This window comes from Carassius gibelio, chromosome B16 (assembly GCF_023724105.1).
Source record: "Carassius gibelio isolate Cgi1373 ecotype wild population from Czech Republic chromosome B16, carGib1.2-hapl.c, whole genome shotgun sequence".
NCBI classification, from domain to species: domain Eukaryota; kingdom Metazoa; phylum Chordata; class Actinopteri; order Cypriniformes; family Cyprinidae; genus Carassius; species Carassius gibelio.
The window spans coordinates 20,272,878-20,290,067 of NC_068411.1; the positions used below are offsets into that span (position 1 = coordinate 20,272,878).

Below are 17,190 nucleotides of genomic sequence, written 5' to 3' on the forward strand. Positions count from 1 at the left end.
AATTTCATGAAATTCAGAACACATATCAGTATTTATGATAACTAGACACTGGCAAAAGTTCATAAGAGGGCGTGGAAGAGGCACTCTATAGCGCCACCTTTTGTCAAAAGTGGGGGGGTTAGTTTTAGCTACAGACACCAAACTCGGTACAAAAATTGTTCTTATCAAGACGGACAACTTTCTAATTCACAGTCATCAGCTACGATCAACAGGAAGTCAGCTATTTTGATTTGAATGTGGATTTTTTTTTACATTTAGCTGTGAATTAATGCATACTGCTCAGAGGAGAGTAACACTATACACACCAAACTTTGTCTACATGATGCCAAAACATTTTAAACAACTTAAATTGCCAAAGGATTTTGGATAGCTTGAACGGTTTTGTCGTGGTGATTTTTTTAAATGACAGTAAAAATGGAATTATTAATTGTCCTGCATTTTTAAATTCCAAACACTTCAAAACCTTTTTTCATACAAAAAAAAAGTCATTCTGAGTAAATATGGATAGTTTCACGACTTTACAACACTGTATGGATAACAGAAAATTAAAAAACTGTCAGACATCTCATCTCACTCTGTCCCTCTGTTTGAGTATTATGTGCTGAGACTTACATTGTCTGAGAGAAAATGCGCCCCTACAGGTTCAATTCCTTAAAGGGAAATTCGACTGAAAGGGAGGAGACTCTCTTTTAGTTTCATTTTTAAATCGGTTAAAATACAAAATAATACTTGGATTTAATTCACACTGACAAGCTAAACCAACATATATGATTATTACCGGGTCAGGGCTCATTAATAATTGATGTGTGGTCAGTGATACGTGAGAAACACGAGAGATGAATCACGCTCTGAGCATGAGCGTATGGAATGACGAGCTCAGAAAAACGAGTTTATTTTTGTTTTATAGCTTTAACAAATAAAATATTAAAGCGATATCACACAATTCACCAATTAGAACACACCAAGAGCTAAATTCAGATGTTTTTGAACTGTTTGTGTGAAAATGAAATATTTGCAGCTGCCTATCTGAAATCACCGCTCCGATCAGCGCGCACAGTGTCACAAGTTCAAAACTAACGAATTTATTCTTGTTTAAGAGCTTTTTAAAATAAATTATTGCCATAAATGCACACAAGACATCCATTATAACATAACACGAGCTAAATATAGGTGTTTGTGACCCGTTTAAGTGTGCAAGACTATTTGAAAGCGCGACTGGCAGAGTAACATATCTCTCTCGAGCTGCAGGATTCTGCCTTTCGTCGTAAGAACGAACACATCAAAGACAAGATTATTTCAAAATACATAATAGCTTGGCTAATATAAACGAAAACAGCCACGTGAACATAAACTTTTGAGAAATAAATCTGAAGTGGATCTACTGGATTTTAATATTAAGTGACCGCAGCTGCTTCTGTCTTCAATTTTAATCTATATAAAAAATTTAACTCATTCATCTTGGCTGCTTGTTTAATGTGTGTACGTATTTATTTATTATTTTGCTCTAACAAGACTTAATCTATATTTAATTAAATCAATTACATTTTATTTTACAATTGATTTGTCCATTTCTGCATCTAAACGCCTAAAAACCTAAAACATGCTCTATTATACTATTGTTAGCAATTTCTTTATCATCCAATTTATCTGGTGTACACGCTTTTATTTTCATAATAAACTTGTTTGTTAGATTATACAGTTACAGTGGTCTATAATAAATATTAACAGGTTTTATTCAAGCTGTTTAGAATGAATGTAGTAGGCTAATTTTTTGAAATGTCAATCCAAAAAAATAAAAATAAATAAATAAATAAAAAACATTGGAAAACAATAACTGTTGTACTTTTTTATACATTTTGTATAATTTCATAGTTTATGCATTATAATAATTATAAAAACAAATAAATTTAGCCACTCACATAGAAATCTTAGGCCTTATCCTTTTCTGACAGTTTTCTGACCTTATTTTTGCTGCAAATAATAATTTCAAATTAATTTGATACTGACCTCTGACATCCTGTGACATGATATTTATTTGAATTTACATAATCTCATGGATGTAACAGTAAATCTGTTCAGCTCACAGATCAAGACTAAGCTGTAATGCAAGCAGAACTTTCACAAATGCTTGTAGGTCAATAAAATCATTACAAAACATTTACAAATCATTTAAGGGATTTGATAACACTGTAAAATAATGTCTAATTTGTTAACATTAGCAAATGCATTGATAACACTTTATAATAACTGCACTCATTAGTAAATAGTCAGTTCATTCTTTATAAAGCCTTGTCCCAATATTAATAGTCAGTAGTAAGCAGTTTATAAATACAGCTATAAATAGCTTGTTCTTGGTTTATAAGCACATTTATTAAAAAGGAGAGTAAAGGGTCAGTTATCTTCCTATGAAAAATAAATAAAATAAAAATAAACAAACAACAACACAGATTGATACAGAACTCAGAAATGTTATTGTTGATTTATGATAAACTCAGCCTGTAAATGAATTAATTCTCCTCCAAGAAGACACAAGTAGTTCACACCAAACTGTTTTAACATGAAGCCATATACTGAAGATGTTAAATTTCAAATGGGTTTAGGATACCTTAAATGGTGTGGCCATAGCGATTTATTAAAGTAACATAAAAAAAATACAATAGTTATTTTACTATATCTTTAAAATGTTTAATTCCAACTATTCATAATTTTTTATATACGTAGAAGTCATCATTTGAAGGAAGCACAGTAAGTTTCATAGCTTTATCATTTTCAAGAGCCAGCATAAAATTAAAACTATCATAACTTATAAATCAAGCTGGCAATTCTTAGTACCAATAATGGCCACCAGATGGAGCTATAGGATTACTTTTAAATAATTATTGTAGAAACAAGTATGATTTAAATCATTTATAGAAATCTTTCAAAGAAAAATAATATGAATTTTATGTATTTTACTGATAAAATGACCCTCACTTAATTAGAAAAACAAGCTGAAGTATTGTGAACCGTATATTAAGAATAATTCTTTATAGGCTTTATGGACAGATACGTTTTCAGAGACTCTTGAAGGATCAGCACCACATCCTCTTTTACCACTGTTTAAAGAATTTATCTTACAGAAGAGGTGCGAATGAATTTTGGATAGCTTGAATGGTTTGTCGTGGTGATTTTTTTTTTAAATAACAGTAAAAAAGTAACCAGTAAATGTATTTTATTTTTTTAAAGTGCAGCTTATAAATGCTTCAAAAAAATGTACACATAGAAGACAAGTCATTCTGAGGAAATATGCATAGTTTCATGACTATACAACACTATATGGATGATAGACAATTAAAAAACTATCATACATCTGATGTCACTCTGTCCCTCTGTCACTGTGGGTAATGTGTGTGTGTGTGTGTGTGTGTTAAATGAATTAGGTGTGAAACTATCAGGGAGCATTTAGTCTCCAGCGCCAACATTTTACAGAACTGCCACTTTCCTGGAGTCTCAGAATTACAATGTGTCAGGTTCTGAGAGATCTAAGATTCCAAAAAATGATTGAATTAGAATACCATGAAGTATTGTGAAATACTATATATTAAGACTTTATATATAGGCTTTATGAACAGATTAGAGTGACTCGTGAAGGACCAGCAGCACCTCCTCTTGTCCGATGGTTTGAGGAATATATCTTCCAGAATCCGGGATTAAGATTTAGGAGCTCATTTTTATTCCACCTCCTTTCCTGAAAGTCTTGCAGAATTGACTAAAAATGAATCTTCACATTAATTCCTAATTATTTTGCAATTCTTTTTGTCAGTTCTTCTTGACCTGTTTTTTTCTTCTTCTTTTCTGACCTCATGACCCAGTCAGCATTTTTTGTACAATGGTCAAGTCTTAACTTATCCATTTCTGTATTGCATGTGTGTTTGATATTTATCATGGGTATTTCATAATTTTCGACTTTACAGTTTGAGTTAAAACTCTTTTTTAGCGCATTTCATCTGTAAAAGAAAACATGCCTAATAATTCTGCACACATGAATATAAGGAGTTTTTCTCTTCCAGCTTTCCTGGACTATTGTATAGCACTCATAAATGATTAAATGAAAAATAATGGTAGTTATTAAGATTGATATGGTTTGGAATTGGTCAAATGTGCTTGGAAAAAAAATCACAATAAAACAATGTTTTAATGTTTAATTTTGGAATATAAACTGACATGAATGAATGTTAGATAAATATTATTCATATTAACATAATGTTTATAAATGAAATCTTATTGTAAAGTGTTACTAAAGTTAAATGTACATTGTTCTGTGAATGTGATTTTAAAGTCTAGATGATTCGGATTAACCCTTTATCTGGCGTATCCTTTAAAACCTCACTGCCAGAGGGATATTGTGAATGCATGTGCCCGCTGGGCACAGTTTACCTGATGCCACCGGGGTGGCGATGGCATTGGTGGCTTGAGCCCGCCATCGCTGCTTGCAGCTATATTTATTATTATTATTTATTATTATTATTTTTCTTCAAGGTTTCGGGGGCTTTTGGGGCCCTTAACATGCTTAAAAAGTCTTGAAAATTGGCACACACATTGGAACCTGCGGCCATTAGGGCCAGGCAGAGACTGATACACGGGCGTGGCACAGGGGCTCTACAGCGCCCCCTGGAATATGGAGGGCCATATATCATACATACTTGCACATAGACATACGAAACTCGGTACACATATAGAACTCATCAATACAAACAACTTTCGTATTGCATATCATAGAATCCGCCCAACAGGAAGTTGGCTATTTGGGGTTTATTATTCATATTTGTCGTCAAAGTTGTGGGGGCTTTTGGGGTCCTTAACATACTCAAAAACTCTTGAAAATTTGCGCACACTTTGGAATCTGTGGCCTGAAGGAGCCTGCAGAGGCTGGGACCCGGGCGTGGCACAGGGGCTCTATGGCGCCCCCTGGAACACAGTCATAAATGTTGATGTATAGCTCACACATACTTGCACGTATTAATATGAAACTCAGTACACATATAGATCTCATCGTGCCAAAAAACTTGCGTATTGCATGTCATAGGCTCCGCCCAACAGGAAGTCAGCTATTTAGAGTTATGTAAAAAGCGCATGCTCTGGAATTTGATATACTTGTCATAGGTTTTTTACTCGATTGCCACCAAACTCGGTCAACATGATCTCAAGACATTGGGGATGAAAAATTGCCAGGGGATTTTTGATATCTCGAACGGTTTGCTCGTGGCGAGGCGTTGAAATTATGGCGAGAATTAAGAGACAGGAAGTGTCTAATACCATCCACATACATTTCCTGATTATAATCAAACTTAATCAGATTATTCGTTGTATAATGTCGATCGCATATATGTGACTATTAGGAGTCAAAGTTATAGCGCCACCAACTGGCAGAAGGAAGTGTGTCATTTTCAAAATGCTTTGAATTCAGCATCTTATTTTTACTCGATTTGCTTCAAACTTCATCAGAATAATGTTAAAACACAGCCGATATAAATCTGCTGGGGGGATATTGATATCTAAAAATATTGTTGCCGTGGCAACATGTTAAACTGGAATACTTCTCAGGTGATTTTGAGGCATATAACATGCTTAGAATTTCATCAAACTCAGAACACATATCAGTATTTATGATAACTAGACACTGGCAAAAGTTCATAAGAGGGCGTGGAAGAGGCACTCTATAGCGCCACCTTTTGTCAAAAGTGGGGGGGTTAGTTTCAGCTACAGACACCAAACTCGGTACAAAAATTGTTCTTATCAAGACGGACAACTTTCTAATTCACAGTCATCAGCTACGATCAACAGGAAGTCAGCTATTTTGATTTGAATGTGGATTTTTTTTTACATTTAGCTGTGAATTAATGCATACTGCTCAGAGGAGAGTAACACTATACACACCAAACTTTGTCTACATGATGCCAAAACATTTTAAAGAACTTAAATTGCCAATGGATTTTGGATAGCTTGAACGGTTTTGTCGTGGTGATTTTTTTAAATGACTGTAAAAATGGAATTATTAATTGTCCTGCATTTTTAAATTCCAAACACTTCAAAACCTTTTTTCATACAGAAAAAAAGTCATTCTGAGTAAATATGGATAGTTTCACAACTTTACAACACTGTATGGATAACAGAAAATTAAAAAACTGTCAGACATCTCATCTCACTCTGTCCCTCTGTTTGAGTATATGTGCTTAGACTTCCATTGTCTGAGAGAAATTGCGCCCCTACAGGTGCAATTACCGGACTTTTACTTTCATTTTTAAATCGGTTAAAAATACAAATAAATACTTAGATTTAATTCACACTGACAAGCTAAACCAACATATCTGATTATTACCGGCTCAGGGATCATGGATAAATTATTTCTGGCCAGAGATACGTGAGAAATAGGATAGATGAATCACCGCTGTGATCACGAGCGTCTGGAGTAAAGAGCTCAGAAAAAACGAATTTATTCCTGTTTTAAAGCTTTTAAAAATAAATTATTACAGCGATATCACACAATCAACCAATTAGAACACACCAAGAGCTAAATTCAGATGTTTTTGAACTGTTTGTGTGAAAATGAAATATTTGCGGCTGCCTATTTGAAATCACGCCTCCGATCAGCGCGTACAGTGTCGAGCTCAAAACAAACGAATTTATTCTTGTTTAAGAGCTTTTTTAAATAAAATATTACCACAAATGCACACAATAAACCCATTGTAACACTACAAGAGCTAAATGCAGGTGTTTGTGACCCGTTTAAGTGTGAAAGACTATTTGAAAGCGCGACTGGCACAATAACATATATCTCTCGAGCTGCAGGATTCTGGCTTTCGTCGTACGAGCGAACACATCACGGACAAGATTATTTCAAAATACACAATAGCTTGGCTAATATAAACGAAAACAGCCACGTGAACATAAACTGTTGAGAAATATATCTGAAGTGGATCTACTGGATTTTAATATTAAGTGACCGCATATACCAGCTGCTTCTGTCTTCAATTTTAATCTATATAAAAAATGAAATTCATTCATCTTGGCTGCTTTTTTAATGTGTGTACGTATTTATTTATTTATTATTTTGCTCTAACAAGAATGAATCTATATTTAATTAAATCAATTACATTTTATTTTACATTTTATTTGTCCATTTCTGCATCTAAACGCCTAAAAACCTAAAACATGCTCTATTATACTATTGTTAGCAATTTCTTTATCGTCCAATTTATCTGGTGTACACACTTTTATTTTCATAATAAACTTGTTTGTTAGATTATACACAGTTACAGTGGTCTATAATAAATATTGACAGGTTTTATTCAAGCTGTTTAGAATGATTGCAGTAGGCTAATTTTTTGAAATGTAAATAAAAAAAAAATAAATAAATAAATAAATAAAAAACATTGGAAAACAATAACTGTTGTACATTTTTATACATTTTGTATAATTTCATAGTTTATGCATTATAGTTATAAAAACAAATAAATTTAGCCACTCACATAGAAATCTTATAGGCCTTATCCTTTTCTGACAGTTTTAGGGATTTTTAAAAATCCTAAAAAACCTTATTTGTGCTGCAAATCATAATTTCAAACTCAAAAAGTAAATATTAAGTTCATGCTTTATAAAGCCTTGTCCCAATATTAATAGTCAGTAGTAAGCAGTTTATAAATACAGCTATAAAAAACTTGTTCTTGGTTTATAAGCACATTTATTAAAAAGGAGAGTAAAGGGTCAGTTATCTTCCTATGAAAAATAAAAAAAATAAAAATAAACAAACAACAACACAGATTGATACAGAACTCAGAAATTTTATTGTGGATTTATGATAAAATCAGCCTGTAAATGAATTCATACTCCTCCAAGAAGACACAAGTTCACAGCAAACTTTTTTAACATGAAGCTAATATACTGAAGATGTTAAATTGCGAATGGGTTTAGGATACCTTAAATGGTGTGGCCATAGCGATTTATTAAAGTAACATAAAAAAATACAATCGTTATTTTAGTATATCTTTAAAATTTTTCATTCCAACTCTTCATAATTTTTTATATACGTAGAAGTCATCATTTGAAGGAAGCACAGTAAGTTTCATAGCTTTATCATTTTCAAGAGCCAGCATAAAATTAAAACTATCATAACTTATAAATCAAGCTTGCAATTCTTAGTTCCAATAATGACCACCAGATGGAGCTATAGGATTACTTTTAAATAATTATTGTAAAACAAGTATGATTTAAATCATTTATAGAAATCTTTCAAAGAAAAATAATATGTATTTTATGTATTTTACTGATAAAATGACCCTCACTTAATTAGAATAACAAGCTGAAGTATTGTGAACTGTATATTAAGAATAATTCTTTATAAGCTTTATGGACAGATACGTTTTGAGTGACTCTTGAAGGTTCAGCACCACATCCTCTTTTACCACTGTTTGAAGAATTTATCTTACAGAACAGGTGTGAATGAATTTTGGATAGCTTGAATGATTTTGCGTGGTGATTTTTTGAAATAACAGTAAAAAAGTAACCAGTAAATGTCTTTTATTTTTTTAAAGTGCAGCTTCTAAACACTTCAAAAAAATGTACACATAGCAGACAAGTCATTCTGAGGAAATATGCATAGTTTCATGACTATACAACATTATATGGATGATAGAAAATTAAAAAACTATCATACATCTGATGTCACTCTGTCCCTCTGTCACTGTGGTTAATGTGTGTGTGTGTGTGTGTGTGTGTGTTTGTGTGTGTGTTAAGTGAATTAGGTGTGAAACTATCAGGGAGCATTTAGTCTCCAGCGCCAACATTTTACAGAACTGCCACTTTCCTGGAGTCTCAGAATTACAATGTGTCAGGTTCTGAGAGATCTAAGATTCCAAAAAATTATTTAATTAGAATACTATGAAGTATTGTGAAATACTATATATTAAGACTTTATATATAGGCTTAATTAACAGATTAGAGTGACTCGTGAAGGACCAGCACCACCTCCTCTTGTCCGATGGTTTGAGGAATATATCTTCCAGAATCCGGGATTAAGATTTAGGAGCTCATTTTTATTCCACCTCCTTTCCTGAAAGTCTGTCTTGCAGAATTGACTAAAAAATAATCTTCACATTAATTCCTAATTATTTTGCAATTCTTTTTGTCAGTTCTTCTTGACCTGTTTTTCTCTTCCAGCTTTCCTGGACTATTGTATAGCACTCATAAATGATTAAATAAAAAATAATGGTAGCTATTAAGATTGATATGGTTTGGAATTGGTAAAATGTGCTTGGAAAAAAATCACAATAAAACAATGTTTTAATGTTTAATTTGGAATATTAACTGACATGAATGAATGCTATATAAATATTGTTCATGTTAACATAATGTTTATAAATGAAATCTTATTGTAAAGTGTTACTAAAGTTATATATATATATATATATATATATATATATATATATATATATATTGTTCTGTGAATGTGATTTTAAAGTCTAGATGATTCGGATTAACCCTTTAACTGCCATATCATTTAAAACCTAACTGCCAGAGGGATATTGTGAATGCATGTGCCCGCTGGGCACAGTTTACCTGATGCCACCGGGGTGGCGATGGCATTGGTGGCTTGAGCCCGCCATCGCTGCTTGCAGCTATATTTATTATTAGGGCTCAAGCCTGGAGGGCGAGAGCCCTATTGTTTTCCTTAGGATTATTTGTTATTATTATTATTATTATTATTATTATTATTATTATTTATTATTATTATTTTTCTTCAAGGTTTCGGGGGCTTTTGGGGCCCTTAACATGCTTAAAAAGTCTTGAAAATTGGCACACACATTGGAACCTGCGGCCATTAGGGCCGGGCAGAGACTGATACACGGGCGTGGCACAGGGGCTCTACAGCGCCCCCTGGAATATGGAGGGCCATATATCATACATACTTGCACGTAGACGTACGAAACTCGGTACACATATAGAACTCATCAATACAAACAACTTTCATATTGCATATCATAGGCTCCGCCCAACAGGAAGTTGGCTATTTGGGGTTTATTATTCATATTTGTCGTCAAAGTTGTGGGGGCTTTTGGAGTCCTTAACATACTCAAAAACTCTTGAAAGTTTGCGCACAATTTGGAATCTGTGGCCTTTAGGAGCCTGTAGAGGCTGGGACACGGGCGTGGCACAGGGGCTCTACAGCGCCCCCTGGAACACAGTCATAAATGTTGATGTATAGCTCACACATACTTGCACGTATTAATATGAAACTCAGTACACATATAGATCTCATCGTGCCGAACAACTTGCGTATTGCATGTCATAGGCTCCGCCCAACAGGAAGTCAGCTATTTAGAGTTATGTAAAAAGCGCATGCTCTGGAATTTGAAATACTTGTCATAGGTTTTTTACTCGATTGCCGCCAAACTTGGTCAACATGATCTCAAGACACTGGGGATGAAAAATTGCCAGGGGATTTTTGATATCTCGAACGGTTTGCTCGTGGCGAGGCGTTGAAATTATGGCGAGAAATGAGAAACAGGAAGTGTCTAATACCGTCCACATACATTTCCTGATTTTAATCAAACTTCATCAGATTATTCGTTGTATGATGTCGATCGCATATATGTGACTATTAGGAGTCAAAGTTATAGCGCCACCAACTGGCAGAAGGAAGTGTGTCATTTTCAAAATGATTTGAATTCAGCATCTTATTATTACTCGATTTGCTTCAAACTTCATCAGAATAATGTTAAAACACAGCCGATATAAATCTGCAAGGGGGATATTGATATCTAAAAAATTGTTGGCGTGGCAACATGTCAAACTGGAATACTTCTCAGGTGATTTTGAGGCAAATAACATACTTAGAATTTCACAAAACTCTGGACACACATCAGTATTTCTGATAGGAACTTAAATTGTGAATGGATTTTGGATAGCTTGAATGGTTTTGCCGTGGTGATTTTTTTAAATGACCTTACAAAGGGAATCATTATTGTATTTTTAAATTGCAGCTTCCAAACACGTCAAATAATTTTTTCATACAGATGAAAAAGTCATTCTGAGGAAATATGCATAGTTTCACGACTTTACAACACTGTATGGATAACAGAAAATTAAAAAACTGTCAGACATCTCATCTCACTCTGTCCCTCTGTTTGAGTATATGTGCTTCAGACTTCCATTGTCTGAGAGAAATAGCGCCCCTACAGGTTCAATTCCCGGACTTTTACTTTCACTTTTAAATCGGTTAAAAATACAAACAAATACTTAGATTTAATTCACACTGACAAGCTAAACCAACATATCTGATTATTACCGGTTCAGGGCTCATGGATAAATTATTTCTGGCCAGAGATACGTGAGAAATAGGAGAGATGAATCACCGCTGTGATCACGAGCGTCTGGAGTAAAGAGCTCAGAGAAAACGAATTTATTCATGTTTTAAAGCTTTTAAAAATAAATTATTACAGCGATATCACACAATCAACCAATTAGAACACACCAAGAGCTAAATTAAGATGTTTTTGAACTGTTTGTGTGAAAATGAAATATTTGTGGCTGCCTATCTGAAATCACGCCTCCGATCAGCGCGTACAGTGTCCAGCTCAAAACAAACGAATTTATTCTTGTTTAAGAGCTTTTTTAAATAAAATATTACCACAAATGCACACAATAAACCCATTGTAACACAACAAGAGCTAAATGCAGGTGTTTGTGACCTGTTTAAGTGTGCAAGACTATTTGAAAGCGCGACTGGCAGAATAACATATCTCTGGAGCTGCAGGATTCTGCCTTTCGTCGTACGAACGAACACATAACGGACAAGATTATTTCAAAATACATAATAGCTTGGCGACTATAAACGAAAACAGCCACGTGAACATAAACTGGATCTACTGGATTTGAATATTAAAGTGACCACATTTACCACTTGCTTCTGTCTTCAATTTTAATCTATATAAAAAAGGAAACTCATTCGACTTGGCTGCTTTTTTAATGTGTGCGTATTTATTTATTTATCTTTTTATACATTTTGTATAATTTCATAGTTTGTGTATTACAATTATAAAAACAAAAATAAAATTAGCCACTCACATAGAAATAGCTTAGGCCTTAACCTTTTTCTGACAGTTTTAGGGATTTTTAAAAATCCTTAAAAAACCTTATTTGTGCTGCAAATAATAATTTCAAACTCATTTGATACTGACCTATGACATCCTGTGACATTATATTTATTTTAATTTACATAATCTCATGGATGTAACAGTAAATCTGTTCAGCTCACAGATCAATACTAAGCTGTAATGCAAGCAGAACTTTCACAAATGCTTATGAGTCATTTAAGGATTTGATAACACTGTAAAATAATGTCTAATGTGTTAACATTAGCAAATTCATTGATAACACTTTATAATAACTGCACTCATTATTAAATAGTCAGTTCATGCTTTATAAAGCCTTGTCCCAATATTAATAGTCAGTAGTAAGCAGTTTATAAATACAGCTATAAATAGCTTGTCCTTGGTTTATAAGCACATTTATTAAAAATGAGAGTAAGTTATCTTCCTATGAAAAATAAAAGATAAAAATAAACAAACAACAACACAGATTGATACAGAACTCAGAAATTTTATTGTGGATTTATGATAAAGCCTGCAAATGAATTCATACTCCTACTCATACTACTCCATACTCCTTTTTCAACATTATGCCTATATACTGAGATGTTAAATTGTGAATGGGTTTAGGATAGGTTAAATGGTGTTGCCATAGAGATTTATTAAAGTAACATAAAAAATACAATAGTTATTTTACTATATCTTTAAAATTTTTCATGCTAACTCTTCATAATTTTTTATATAAGTAGAAGTCCTCATTTGAAGGAAGCACAGTAAGTTTCATAGCTTTATCATTTTCAAGAGCCAGCATAAAATTAAAACTATCATAACTTATAAATCAAGCTTGCAATTCTTAGTACCTATAATGGCCACCAGAGGGAGCTATAGGATTACTTTTAAATAATTATTGGAGAAACGAGTATGATTTAAATAATTTATAGAAATCTTTCAAATAAAATAATATGTATTTTAGGAATTTTACTGATAAAATGACCCTCACTTAATTAGAATAACAAGCTGAAGTATTGTGAACTGTATATTAAGAATAATTCTTAATAGGCTTTATGGACAGATACGTTTTAAGTGACTCTTGAAGGATCAGCACCACATCCTCTTTTACCACTGTTTAAAGAATTAATCTTACAGAACAGGTGTGAATGAATTTTGGATAGCTTGAATGGTTTTTTCGTGGTGATTTTTTGAAATAATAGTAAAAAAGGAACCAGTAAAAAAAAGTGCAGCTTCTAAACACTTCAAAAAAATGTACACATAGAAGACAAGTCATTCTGAGGAAATATGCATAGTTTCATGACTATACAACATTATATGGATGACAGAAAATTAAAAAACATACATCTGATGTCACTCTGTCCCTCTGTCACTGTGTGTGTGTGTTTGTGTGTGTTTTAAGTGAATTAGGTGTGAAACTATCAGTGAGCATTTAGTCTCCAGCGCCAACATTTTACAGAACTGCCACTTTCCTGGAGTCTCAGAATTACAATGTGTCAGGTTCTGAGAGATCTAAGATTCCAAAAAAATATTTAATTAGAATACCATGAAGTATTGTGAAATACTATATATTAAGACTTTATATATAGGCTTAATGAACAGATTAGAGTGACTCGTGAAGGACCAGCACCACCTCCTCTTGTTTGATGGTTTGAGGAATATATCTTCCAGAATCCAGGATTAAGATTTAGGAGCTCATTTTTATTCCACCTCCTTTCCTGAAAGTCTGTCTTGCAGAATTGACTAAAAATTAATCTTCACATTAATTCCTAATTCTTTTGCAATTCTTTTGTCAGTTCTTCTTGACCTGTTTTTCTCTTCCAGCTTTCCTGGACTATTGTATAGCACTCATAAATGATTAAATAAAAAATAATGGTAGTTATTAAGATTGATATGGTTTGGAATTGGTAAAATGTGCTTGGAAAAAAATCACAATAAAACAATGTTTTAATGTTTAAGTTTGGAATATTAACTGACATGAATGAATGCTATATAAATATTGTTCATGTTAACATAATGTTTATAAATGAAATCTTATTGTAAAGTGTTACTAAAGTTATATATATATATATATATATATATATATATATTGTTCTGTGAATGTGATTTTAAAGTCTAGATGATTCGGATTAACCCTTTAACTGCCATATCAAGTTCAAGTTCAATTTATTTGTATAGCGCATTTACAACAGCCTCCTGGCTGACCAAAGTGCTTTAACATAAGAGCAAGAATATTACACATACATAAAAATAGACCAGACAAAAAATTTAAAACCACCCATTTCAAAATGTAGCATAACACAGTAGTCAGTACACTAAGGAAAATAAAAAAGTTTTTAGCAAAGATTTAAAAATAGACAAGGAAGGGGCCAGTCTGATCTCTAAAGGCAGGGTATTCCAGAGTCGTGGCCCAGCCACTGCAAATGCACGCTCCCCTCTACGCTCCCCTCTATCCTTTAAAACCTCACTGCCAGAGGGATATTGTGAATGCATGTGCCCGCTGGGCACAGTTTACCTGATGCCACCGGGGTGGTGATGGCGTTGGTGGCTTGAGCCCGCCATCGCTGCTTGCAGCTATATTTATTATTATTATTTATTATTATTATTTTTCTTCAAGGTTTCGGGGGCTTTTGGGGCCCTTAACATGCTTAAAAAGTCTTGAAAATTGGCACACACATTGGAACCTGCGGCCATTAGGGCCGGGCAGAGACTGATACACGGGCGTGGCACAGGGGCTCTACAGCGCCCCCTGGAATACTGAGGGCCATATATCATACATACTTGCACGTAGACACACGAAACTCGGTACACATGTAGATCTCATCAAACCAAACAACTTTTGTACTGCATGTCATAGGCTCCGCCCAACAGGAAGTTGGATATTTAGGGTTTAGTATTCATATTTTTCGTCAAAGTTGTGGGGGCTTTTGGGGTTCTTAACATACTCAAAAACTCTTGAAAATTTGCGCACACTTTGGAATCTGTGGCCTTTAGGAGCCTGCAGAGGCTGGGACCCGGGCGTGGCACAGGGGCTCTATGGCGCCCCCTGGAACACAGTCATAAATGTTGATGTATAGCTCACACATACTTGCTCGTATTAATATGAAACTCAGTACACATATAGATCTCATCGTGCTGAACAACTTTCGTACTGCATGTCATTCGGCTTCGCCCAACAGGAAGTCAGCTATTTAGAGTTATGTAAAAAGCGCATGCTCTGGAATTTGAAATACTTGTCATAGGTTTTTTTGCCGATTGCCACCAAATTCGGTCAACATGATCTCAAGACATTGAGGATGAAAAATTGCCAGGGGATTTTTGATATCTCGAACGGTTTGCTCGTGGCGAGGTGTTGAAATTATGGCGAGAAATGAGAAACAGGAAGTGTCTAATACCATCCACATACATTTCCTGATTTTAATCAAACTGCATCAGATTATTCGTTGTATGATGTCGATCACATATATGTGACTATTAGGAGTCAAAGTTATAGCGCCACCAACTGGCAGCAGGAAGTGTGTCATTTTCAAAATGATTTGAATTCAGCATCTTATTTTTACTCGATTTGCTTCAAACTTCATCAGAATAATGTTAAAACACAGCCGATATAAATCTGCTGGGGGGATATTGATATCTAAAAATATTGTTGCCGTGGCAACATGTTAAACTGGAATACTTCTCAGGTGATTTTAAGGCATATAACATGCTTAGAATTTCATCAAACTCAGAACACATATCAGTATTTATGATAACTAGACACTGGCAAAAGTTCATAAGAGGGCGTGGAAGAGGCACTCTATAGCGCCACCTTTTGTCAAAAGTGGTGGGGTTAGTTTTAGCTACAGACACCAAACTCGGTACAAAAATTTTTCTTATCAAGACGGACAACTTTCTAATTCACAGTCATCAGCTACGATCAACAGGAAGTCAGCTATTTTGATTTGAATGTGGATTTTTTTTTACATTTAGCTGTGAATTAATGCATACTGCTCAGAGGAGAGTAACACTATACACACCAAACTTTGTCTACATGATGCCAAAACATTTTAAACAACTTAAATTGCCAATGGATTTTGGATAGCTTAAACGGGTTTGTCGTGGTGATTTTTTTAAATGACAGTAAAAATGGAATTATTAATTTTCCTGCATTTTTAAATTCCAAACACTTCAAAACCTTTTTTCGTACAGAAAAAAAGTCATTCTGAGTAAATATGGATAGTTTCACGACTTTACAACACTGTATGGATAACAGAAAATTAAAAAACTGTCAGACATCTCATCTCACTCTGTCCCTCTGTTTGAGTATATGTGCTTCAGACTTCCATTGTCTGAGAGAAATAGCGCCCCTACAGGTTCAATTCCCGGACTTTTACTTTCACTTTTAAATCGGTTAAAAATACAAATAAATACTTAGATTTAATTCACACTGACAAGCTAAACCAACATATCTGATTATTACCGGTTCAGGGCTCATGGATAAATTATTTCTGGCCAGAGATACGTGAGAAATAGGAGAGATGAATCACCGCTGTGATCACGAGCGTCTGGAGTAAAGAGCTCAGAAAAAACGAATTTATTCCTGTTTTAAAGCTTTTAAAAATAAATTATTAAAGCGATATCACACAATGAACCAATTAGAACACACCAAGAGCTAAATTCAGATGTTTTTGAACTGTTTGTGTGAAAATGAATTATTTGCGGCTGCCTATCTGAAACCACCGCCTCCGATCAGCGCGTACAGTGTCGAGCTCAAAACAAACGAATTTATTCTTGTTTAAGAGCTTTTTTAAATAAAATATTACCACAAATGCACACAATAAACCCATTGTAACACTACAAGAGCTAAATGCAGGTGTTTGTGACCCATTTAAGTGTGCAAGACTATTTGAAAGCGCGACTGGCAGAATAACATATCTCTCTCGAGCTGCAGGATTCTGCCTTTCGTCGTACGAACGAACACATCACGGACAAGATTATTTCAAAATACATAATAGCTTGGCGACTATAAACGAAAACAGCCACGTGAACATAAACTGTTGAGAAATAAATCTGAAAT

The 17,190-nt window shown here is 34.0% G+C and overlaps 1 long non-coding RNA gene across 1 annotated transcript in view; it reads right to left on the minus strand.

Annotated features, from left to right (window-relative positions):
- Positions 1 to 3,408: 3,408 nt before the first annotated feature.
- LOC127974789 (uncharacterized) overlaps positions 3,409 to 17,190 on the minus strand; it is a 32,417-nt gene continuing 18,635 nt past the window's right edge. Inside the window, exon 3 of the long non-coding RNA XR_008157358.1 lies at positions 3,409 to 3,719. This is a non-coding gene — a long non-coding RNA (uncharacterized LOC127974789). The remainder of the gene's footprint in view (positions 3,720 to 17,190) is intronic.